A 10,516-nucleotide genomic window follows, 5' to 3' on the forward strand; every position below is an offset into this window, starting at 1 on the left:
CCCATCCTTTCCACTGCTCAACGCTTACAGGATTTGGCACATTTGAACAGTCCTGTTACTGCTGTAAACCGTCCTTTATGCCTAACTTATTTGGGCTGGAAGTTCCTCCACCGGCATGGTGCAACGAGTGGGAAGGCTGATCCTTCCGACCAGAGCAAACGCCGTGTCGTACCCCCACCCCCGACTCCCCACCCCACGAAGCCAGCGGTGGCCCGCAGTTCTACCCTTGGACGTGGGTACCAGGCATGGGACAGCCCACGAAGTCCCAAGGGCTCTTCTGAGGACATTCAGAGTTCCCGGCGCAGCAGGAAGAGGACAACTCCAAAGAGGGAAGGGGCTTTTTAAAATGTTTCCTGGCGGGAATTTTACCTCAGGGCAGAAAACTCTAGAAATACCAGCAGAGCAGGAGCATTTGGGGGAGGCCTAAAACCCCTCCTCTTCGCTCACCCGGAATGGGTTTCCTCTCATTCCACTGCGTCCAAAGCTGTAGAGACGGCCGCCGCCGGCGAGGCAGGCGCCCCCTGGCGTCGGGAGGAAGCAGCTCGCGGCGGAGTGACAAGCGCGCCGGGAGGGAGGGCGGGCCTGGGACCGCGCGGCTGCGAGCCACACGGCTCAGCTGCTGGAGAGCGAGACGGCCGTGTTCCCACGGTGTAATGGTCAGCACTCTGGACTCTGAATCCAGCGATCCGAGTTCGAGTCTCGGTGGGACCTTTCCCTTTAGGCCTCACGCAGGGTCTTTCACCGGCGCAGCCGGAACTCAGTCTCCTGAAAGCGACCTGCGCCTCAGGTGCGCGCTGAGTGGACCTGCTCTCCCGCCCCAGCGCCCAGCTCGTCCTGCTCTCGGGACCAGAAGGTCTGGGTCCCGCGAAGGAGGCCCTGGGCCCCCGTGCTCTGCCGCCTCCCGCTCAGCAGTCGAGGTCCGAAACCTGCTGCTCTGAGCAGCGCAGGGCCCTGGACCACGGGGAGGTGGGGGACGAGCCCGTGGCGTCCCCGCAGGACCCTGCGGCTCTGCCGGTCAATGGTCATCGGAGGCCCGGCCCCGCCGCCAAAGGGCGCAGCGACCGAAGCACTGCCACCCCCTGTCGGGTCACCCTGGGTCTTGAGGTAAAAGGCAGAAGCTGCGCCCACTGAGTCCTGCCCCACGAGGGGTTTCGGACCACACGTCTTGTCCCTGTGAATAATGGTCCGGGGGCTGTGATGTCATTGACCAGCCAGGGTGACAGCTTTCAGGGCGGGGTTCCAGACCTGAATGGGAAGTACTATATTTTATTCAGGTGCTCTATTATTCGCAGTTTTGATCGATCCTATTTCAATTCATTTCAGAACTTCTCGCTCCTAAGTCTCCTTTGGACACAAAAAACCGCTGTTAGGCTAAGACTTGAACCTTGACTCCAGGAAATCTTGTCCTTTCATCCCAAACTCAGCCAGAAAGAGGAGTCTGGGCGGTGTATTCCAGCGTCTGAGATCAGGGGTGGGTCACCCACGCCTTTGAGGCCCTTGCAGATCTTATAGTCAGGGCCAGAATAGTGAATATATTCTATGTAGTTAGATTTGAGTTGGAAACAGCATTCACTTTTTTATCATTATAAAATTGACTTTTTAAATGTCACTTCTAGACATTGGAAAAACGGTGTAACTTGTGGAACAACCATATAGATGAAAACTATAAAACAGTATAATTTATATGTACCCTGAACAGTGACAAAAGTTTTTAAAAAGCTGCTTTACTGAATTGTGTTATTATGGGCATTGATGCTATTTCTTCTTATTCCAAATGATGTGGGGATAAGCAAAGGAGATTGTATGAAATCTTGTATTTCTATTACTCTCAGTGTCCTTAAATACAAAAATACTGGTATACAGAAAAGAGGCAGATGAAAGATAAACATTCAATAAAGCCTGACATTCTGAATTTGAGTATATACATTCATATGAAGATGAGTATGTATTTCCTACTTCTGTCCACTGGAAATGCCTAGAAATAAACCAAATCCAGTAAGCATCTTAAGGTTACAATTTGATTTGGGAATAACATTTTGCACAAAAGGAAACCCGAGATTCTTAGAAAAATGACTGAGTCCAGATCAGGGGTAGAAAATATTCAGGATCAAAGAGAAGCACCTTGTCATAGTGTTATCAAGAAAGGTCTCAAATACTATTAGAACCTTTTCAAAAGAATTGAGGAGCCAGCTTAAAGTCACCTTCACTGCCAGAAGAGAGATAATTTGAGTATTGATAAGAGCTATATTGCAATAAATTGAAATACTTCACGGTATTTGAAATTTTGAATTCATATTAGCACACAGGGGACAAAAAGAAATAAACAAATTGGTGACCACAGAGGATACTTGGAGCATGGCTCACTAAGCTGCAGTTTTCTTTACAGAGGGTACCATTGAGTAACTAAACAGTATTTAGTATTTAGGAGAAGTTTCTTTCTATGCAAGTATTCCAGTTAAATACTACATGATGATGGAATATCACCATTTCGTGCCACATAATCAGTAAATGAATGGAGAGGTCTTGAACTAAAAGGGCTGGTAATACTGTTTGAGGAAACACACAGGACTTGATGTGCCTCCTCATCAGAGAGCGCACACCACTTCTGAAGTAGTCTTGCCAGGACTGCAAGTGTGAGTCTCATCAGTCTCTGTATCTACAGCTCCAAAGTCGGGACCGCTAGACATATGGCTGTTGAATAGTTACAAAGTAGTAGCACTGAGGACCTGGATGTTCATTTCTAATTCATGTGACTGTCACCTTAAAAGTTGGAGACATGCACAATATTTTTCTATAAAACACAAGTTTAAAACATTGGTAGAATTCTATTTCCTTTGAGTGTGTGCTCAGTCGCTCAGTTTTATCCAACTCTTTTGGATATGGATCCTGCCGGGCTCCTCTGTCCATGGGATTTCCCAGGCTCGAATACTGGAGTGGGTTGCCATTTCCTATTCCAGAGGATCTTCTTGACCCAGGGATTGGATCCACATTTCTTGGGTCTCCCGCATTGGGAGGCGAGTTCTTGGGAAGCCCCATATTTCATTTAAGGTATATACAGTATTATCAGCTATGTAGAAGATTATATTTGCATTGTTGTGCTCTTATAATTTTTAGTTGTCAATGTGGTTACTAGAAAATTTTAAACTACGAGTGTGACTTGCATTTTCGTTACTTTACAGCGCTGCTGTGTACTCTACCACCAAGAAGGAGGTATGAAAGACAGAAACACTTATCAAAGTACACCCTAGTATACAGTTTAGACTGTGGCAATGCTACAGAAAAACGAACCCAGGTTCTTCAACAAATGAATGATTTCAAGGGGAAATAAAGGACAGCAATAGACCAAGCAAGATGGACAGCGGGTGAGAGAGGGAGTAAAGAAGGAAGGAAAGAAGGAAGGAAGAAATAGAAGGTAAGCATACATGTAAGAGACTTAAATGCATTATCTTAGTGATTCCAGTTTGTGGATTCTATTTGGATCCAAAAAAGAAGACTAACTTAGAAACAATAATGGAGGAGTGCGAGGGAGGCTTCCCTGGTTAAGAATGTGCCTAGCAATGCAGAGGACACAGGTTTGATTCCTGGTCCAGTAAGATCCCACATGCTGTGGGGCTCCTAAGCCCACAAGCCGCAACAACTGAGCGCATGGGCAGCAACTATTGAAGCCCAAGAAACCAGCAAACGACAAGAGAGTAGCTCCCCCTCTCCACACCTGGAGAAGCCCTGTGCCAAGCTATAAAGACTCAGGGCAGCCATAAATAATTAAATTAATTTTAAAAACCCTATGTGATCAAATAAGCTGGAAAAAATGCTGCATTTTAAAAAATGGAAAATGTGAATAGTCTTTTATGATATTAAAGATTTTGAATTAATTTATGATTATTTATGATGATAATACTTTCAAAAAGAGTTCTCATTGAGGGGAAACACGCTGACTAATTATAGATGAAACATGATGTCTGAGATTCCCTTTAAAAAACATAGGAAAAGGTATGTGCATGGATTGTAGTAAGACAAGTTCAGCCATAAGCTGGTAATTGTAGACCATGCCTGACAAAGATGGGCCTGTTCTGTTATGTCTACTTTTGTGTACTATTGAAATTTCAGATTTGAAAAAAGATGATAGGAGAACACAGGACCATCTAGAATAATAGCAGCTGAATCTCTCAATATACAATTCCAACGGGTAGGGACTAAGAGAGAGAGTCAAGGCCACCACTCAGAACCCAGCCCCAAATACCCAGGGCCCAGAGAGGCCTGTGGGCATGGCTTGGTCTGTACTCAGCTGGGTCTGGGAGCCACACAGCAGCAGAGGATCAACAAGGACCCTGCACACAGGAGAGCGCAGCAGGGAGGGCGTACTCCAGACAGAGCTCAGGTAGAGTAACTCACAGAAAGAGCACGTGGATCACCTCAGAGGGTGTCTGCGACATGGTTGGCTCTAGCTCTGGTGACTAGGGAATTGATAGAAAGGGGTTCGACAGTGCACAGGACCGAGGGTGACAGTCTTGAGGAGGCACGATTACTGGGATCAGATGCGAGACCGAGCTGAAGGCAGCATCCTTTGCACACTTGTGGTGATGAAAAAAGAACGGTGCAACTGGCAGAAATGAAAGGTCCTACTGGAAGAAATAGAATCCCCAAATCAAGAGACACACCATGCCTTTCCCCCAAGCCTTAGCTCTGCTCGAATAATTGCACAAAAGTTAGAAAGTTAAGTCGCTCAGTCGTGTCTGACTCTTTGCGCCCACACGGACTGTAGCCCACCAGGCTTCTCCATCCATGGGATTCTCCAGGCAAGAATACTGGAGTGGGTTGCCATTTCCTTCTCCAGGGGATCTTCCCGACTCAGGAATCGAACCCAGGTCTCCTGCATTACAGGCAGACACCACTTTAACCTCTTAGCCACATGAGAAGAGCCATAATTGCACAAGACAGACCTAAAACAAAGAAATCAAGTAAGTCACTCAAAGCACTAATCCCTTCTGACCTGGAACAACTGTCTGTCATTTAGGTAAACCTAGTCATGTGAAAATGAAAACTATATAGCTGACGTTTCTTCCAAGGTGGCAGAAGAAAAAAGTGTCAAATGAGAGTCAAAAATTTCAGCAAGTGAAAAAATTGCCTCAAAATCTATCAAAAAACCTTGGGAAATGTAAAATGGCATCCATATTTTGATTTGTTCTGAACAAAGCACTTGTAGATACATGCACATGGAAAAACCTTCAATATTTTATGTGAGAAATACAGAACACGAGATAGAAGTAGACAGGAAAAAAGAAAGGAGAAATTGAAACTGGCAGAGATTTAAAAAATTAAAAGTAAAATTCCTTAAAAAAAATGGCTGAATGACAAGGTACACAGAGAACATATTTATCCCAGGTTATAAGGGACACTGCATTAAAAATGAAAGCATCAAACAGAATAGAAATGAACAAAAGATAGTGAGAAAGTCATAGAGACCTAGTGGAAATAGAGCTGGAATGGTCAGTTCTAAGACCTATCCTAGTAGAGTGAAAGACTTTTCTTAAAAAAGAAAAAATGTCCTGAAGCTCCAGACCACCCTTTGCCCTCAGTGAAGAAAAATCCGTTTACATTCTACATCTCAGCAGAACATACAAAGTAAGATATTATTTTTTAAAAAAATCAATAGAACTCATTGTGGACAAGTTGTTTATAAAGCCAAGGTGTCTGTACTGTATCAAAGCAACAGAAAACTAGTATTAAATATATCAAACTTAAGGAGCCCTCAGTCCATCATGAGAAATCTTTAAAGATGAACTCTGCTCATCAAGAATTGACAGGAAACTATGAGTTTCGTATATCTGGTCATCACTGAATATATGTGATTGTAGATTTAAGCCACTGTGTCGTGGGCCCTGCTCTGGGGGCAGCCTAGGTACACCCTCAAACTTCTGCAGGGAGGCTGTTGGTACTCCCAGAGTAGGACAGCCATCCTGTGCCACCAGGAGGTCAAAAGGACCCAGTGGGCCCCTCCTCCACCTCCTACCTCTACCCTACCAATTAGCACATTAACAAAAAAAGGTAGGAAAAATATAGTACATAAAGGGTATACATTTGATTGGGTTGAAATAATACAATAAGGTAATACTACTATAAGGTAGGTAAAGAGAGAAGAAAAAAGCAGAATAATGTCCTCGAGCATCACAGTACTAAAAAGTTGAAGCTGACAGATAACATTTAAAACATATACTTCAAATACTAGAAAGAAAGTGAAAGTGAAGTCGCTCAGTCGAGTCCGACTCTTTGCGACCCATGGACTGTAGCCCACCAAGCTCCTCCATCCATGGGATTCTCCAGGCAAGAATACTGGAGTGGGTTGCCATTTCCTTCTCCAGGGGATCTTCCCGACCCAGGGATCGAACCCAGGTCTCCCACATTGCAGGCAGACGCTTTAACCTCTGCACCACCAGTGCTAGAAAGATGACAAAATACTAAAGGACTAACGTGTCAAAAATTTTAGTGCACTAACTAGCTATCCAGGCCTTCCAAAAAACCAAGCAAAAGACACACACCCACAGATATGCATACACAAAGAAAATAAAATAACAGAGAAAGAAACAGAAGATACAATCTACTACAAATGGTAAACATAGATGAAGAGATGTGAGAGGAGATTAAGATACAACACTGAACAGGAGAAACAAAGGGGCTTCCCTGGTAGCTCAGCTGGTAAAAATCTGCCTTCGATTCAGGAGAGCCTGGATCGATTCCTGGTTTTGTAGGGTTCCCTGCAGAAGGGATAGGATACTCACTCCAGTATTCTTGGGCTTCCATGGTGGAATCCGCCTGCAGTGGTGGACACCCGGGTTCGATCCCTGGGTTGGAAAGATCCCCTGAAGTAGACCATGGCAACCCACTCCGGTATTCTTGCCTGGAGAATCCCCACGCACACAGGAGCCTGGCGGGCTACAGTCCATGGGGTTCAGAGTCGGAACAACAGAGCAACTAAGCACAGCATGGCACATGAGAACTAGAGTATTGATATTAATAAAATCAATCACGTTAATAATGGCTTGTGGATGGGGGAGGGGTGGGAAGGAGGTTCAAGAAGGAGGGGACATTTATTCTTATGTTTGATTCCCACTGTTGTATGGCAGAAACCAACACTACATTGTAAAGCAGTTAGCCTCCAAATAAACATAAATGCAAGAAAATAGTGGATCATAACACTGAATTTTAAAAAAGCACGAGTCCACAGTGAAACAAAAATATTTTTAATAATATGTTAGGGGTAGGGATCGTCTTTTCCACAGCACAAAGCTGGAAATACCACAGATATGATAATTGACACACATCAGGGATCAATAAAGGATGGTAAAATTTTACAGAAAGAGCATCATAGAATACGATATTCATAGACGCTCAGAATACCACTAATCAACTTACTCATTACAGACACAAACACCTGTCTTTTCAATGAACAGATCTTATAAGCCTCCGCATAACAGTGTTTAATGCTAAAATAATAATAGTGGTGACAGGTAAAGTGGACACTCTTAGCGTCCAAACAGGCTGCCCTAGGAAGCACACAGCATGTACTAGATGGTGTTCTTGGCAAAAAGGGTTCACCTGAACTTAATCCTGAGGAAATGATCAGACAACTGCAAAATGTAGACCTTGGAGTAGACAACTGACCTATCCTCTGCAAAGAAGTCAATGTCACGACCATCAAAGATAACTACAAAAAGGTGAGGAGATGTTTGAGGTTCCAAAGGACTAAAGAAATAAAGTAACACAATCTTTTTAGTCCTTTGGAACCTAAAACATCTCTTCTCCTTTTTGTTGTCTTAGTGTAAACATCGACTGTTTGAAGAAAGACAGGCCAGTTTTCTGGTTCAAAGGTCTAAATTCTGCAGTTATCTGATATCTACCTCAATATTAAACACAGGATAAACACTTTCATCAAGAACAATCCATAGTAACTGCTGTCTGCTTTGAGCACAGTCCATCTGATGGCAAAGAATGACCAGGTTGATATGTTGTCTTCTTCCAATTGTTCCCATGCTGGTTTGTGGAGGATGAATATTTAGAGGAGCAAGAGTTAAGTTCTTTCCAAACTCTGTGTCCATCGAAGCATTGATTACCTTACTGAGGATTACATTCGGAGGCTGATGACTGGGATTACTCCCATCAATTCTGTCCCTTGAAGTGTGCAGAGTGGTTGTTGGTTGGGATGTTCGTTCTCAGGAAAGGATCCCTCCAGTGTTGCTGAGGTTTAAATTGAGGTTCTATTGTAGATTTCTTTCATCAAATGGAAAAAGTAATTTTATAGTGTGGTTTCTCAAACTGACAATATCTTTTCTTAGTTCCTAAAGTAATTGGTATCTGTGAAAGACAGAGAGAGAGAGAGAGAAGAAACGTGAGTGTTTGTTAGGTCTTGCTGAGCCTGGAGGGATGGCCACAAGGTGACTGGGGCCAGAGGCAGACAGAGCTCCTGTTGACAGGATGAGCTGAAGGGAGAGCCGCAGGCTGGCTGGAGAGAAAAGTGAGATCCATGAGTTAGAAGGAATACCTCCCTAAACTTTCATCCAGCCTGTGGTGCAGCATCTAAGGACCCCTGTCCTCAGCCCACCTTACTTGGTGATATCTCAACTCAAAGCTGCTTCTGAGCCTTAACTGGATCCCCACCACTCAGTCCTCAACAGTCATTTCACACTTGAATCCCCTTCATCTGTGTGCTTTCCCACATGTTCAGGGATGGATGTGCTGAGCATCCCTCATACACAATTAGAAACAGACTGCTATGGGAGCAGAGGATCCTCACCTGAGAAAGCACCCTCTTCTACCTCTTCATCCCTGCCTTCTGAGGAGGAGAAGCAGGCTACCGGAGAGTCCTGGATTGTGAGCACCGATAGGGACCTCAGAAGGAATCCAAGTCCAGTTCCATAATTTACAGAGAGGGAGCTATGTTTTCAAGGATCTAAGGACTATCCAAAACCACATGACTTGTTACTGACAACCCAGGCCACGGGCCTTCCTATACATTTGCGGGAAGGGAGAGGAGAAGAGGAAAGGTGCAATCTGGAGGAGTCAACAGTTAATAGAGTCTGTTTGGTCATCCTGCTGGACAGGAATAAGGCTTTCCAGGGAAATCCTGCTCCAAAGAGACTGAGGAATGAATGGAAAGGGGGGAAACTCAAAATAAAATTAGCAAAAAGAGAGCAGGGTGGGTAACTGTGTCTCAAGCCATTCGCATCCCATGGACACCAAAATGCTATGAAGGTGATTTCATTTCATGCTGAATCTACCTTAAGGCATTTCTAGGAATATCCTTGACATCTATACAAATAAAACTCTGACGTGATAGAGCATTCAGTTTAGTTATACTAAATTCTCATCACCTTTTTCTCAAACTTTTCTCACAGAAAGTGTCTCTCCTAGTATTTTATGCAAGTGTATAGGAAAACATCTACTTCTGCTTTCTTGCCTAGGCCAAAGCCTTTGACTGTGTGGATCACAACCAACTATGGAAAATACTTAAAGAGATGGGAATACCAGACCACCTTCCCTGCCTCCTAGAAACCTGTATGCAGGTCAAGAATCGTCATTAGAACTGGACATGGAACACAGATGGGTTCCACCTTGAGAAAGGAGTATGTCAAGGCTTTATATTTTCACCTTGATTATTTAAATTTTATCCAGAGTACATCATGAGAAATGCTGGGCTGGATGAAGCACAGCTGGAATCAAGATTGCCAAGAGATATAGCAATAACCTGAGATATGCAGATGACACCACCCTTATAGCAGAAAGCATAGAGAAACTAAAGAGCCTCTTGATGAATGTGCGAGAAGAGTGAAAAAGGTGGCTTAAAACTATGCATTCAAAAAAAGGAAGGGGGGGATGTCATGAAGATCAAAATCACTGCAGATGGTGACTGCAGCAGAGAAATTAAAAGACGGTTACTCCTTGGAAGAAAAGTTATGATAAGCTGAGGCAGCAAATTAAAAAGCAGAGACGTTCCTTTACCAACAAAGGTCCATCTAGTCAAAGTTATGGTTTTTCCAGTTGTTATGTATGGATGTGAGGGTTGGACCAGAAAGAAAACTTAGTGCCAAAGAATTGGTGCTTTTGGACTGTGGTGTTGGAGAAGACTCTCGAGTCCCTTGGGCTGCAAGGAGATCTAACCAGTCCATCCTAAAGGAAATCAGTCCTGAATATTCATTGGAAGGACTGATGCTGAAGTTGAAACTCCAATACTTTGGCCACCTAATGTGAAGAACTGACTCCTTAGAAAAGACCCTGATGTTGGGAAAACTTGAAGGCAGGAGGAGAAGAGGACATCAGCAGATGAGATGGTTGGATGGCATCACCAACTCAATAGACATGAGAGTGAGCAAGCTCTGGGAGATGGTGATGAACAGAGAAGCCTGGTGTGCTGCAGTCCATGGTGTTGCAAAGATTTGGACACCTCTGAGCAACTTAACTAAACTGATAAAAGGGTATGCAAACGATAAATATAGTAAGATAAGGCCTACTATTCATTATGGGG

At 44.0% G+C, this 10,516-nt stretch overlaps 1 non-coding gene across 1 annotated transcript; it reads left to right on the top strand.

Moving 5' to 3' along the window:
* The first annotated feature begins 639 nt into the window (after positions 1 to 639).
* TRNAQ-CUG (transfer RNA glutamine (anticodon CUG)) lies at positions 640 to 711 on the top strand. Its single transcript has one exon. It is a non-coding gene; the product is annotated as a tRNA-Gln (tRNA).
* Positions 712 to 10,516: the final 9,805 nt, after the last annotated feature.

The sequence above is a fragment of the Ovis canadensis genome, chromosome 1, assembly GCF_042477335.2.
Source record: "Ovis canadensis isolate MfBH-ARS-UI-01 breed Bighorn chromosome 1, ARS-UI_OviCan_v2, whole genome shotgun sequence".
In the NCBI taxonomy this organism is placed as follows: domain Eukaryota; kingdom Metazoa; phylum Chordata; class Mammalia; order Artiodactyla; family Bovidae; genus Ovis; species Ovis canadensis.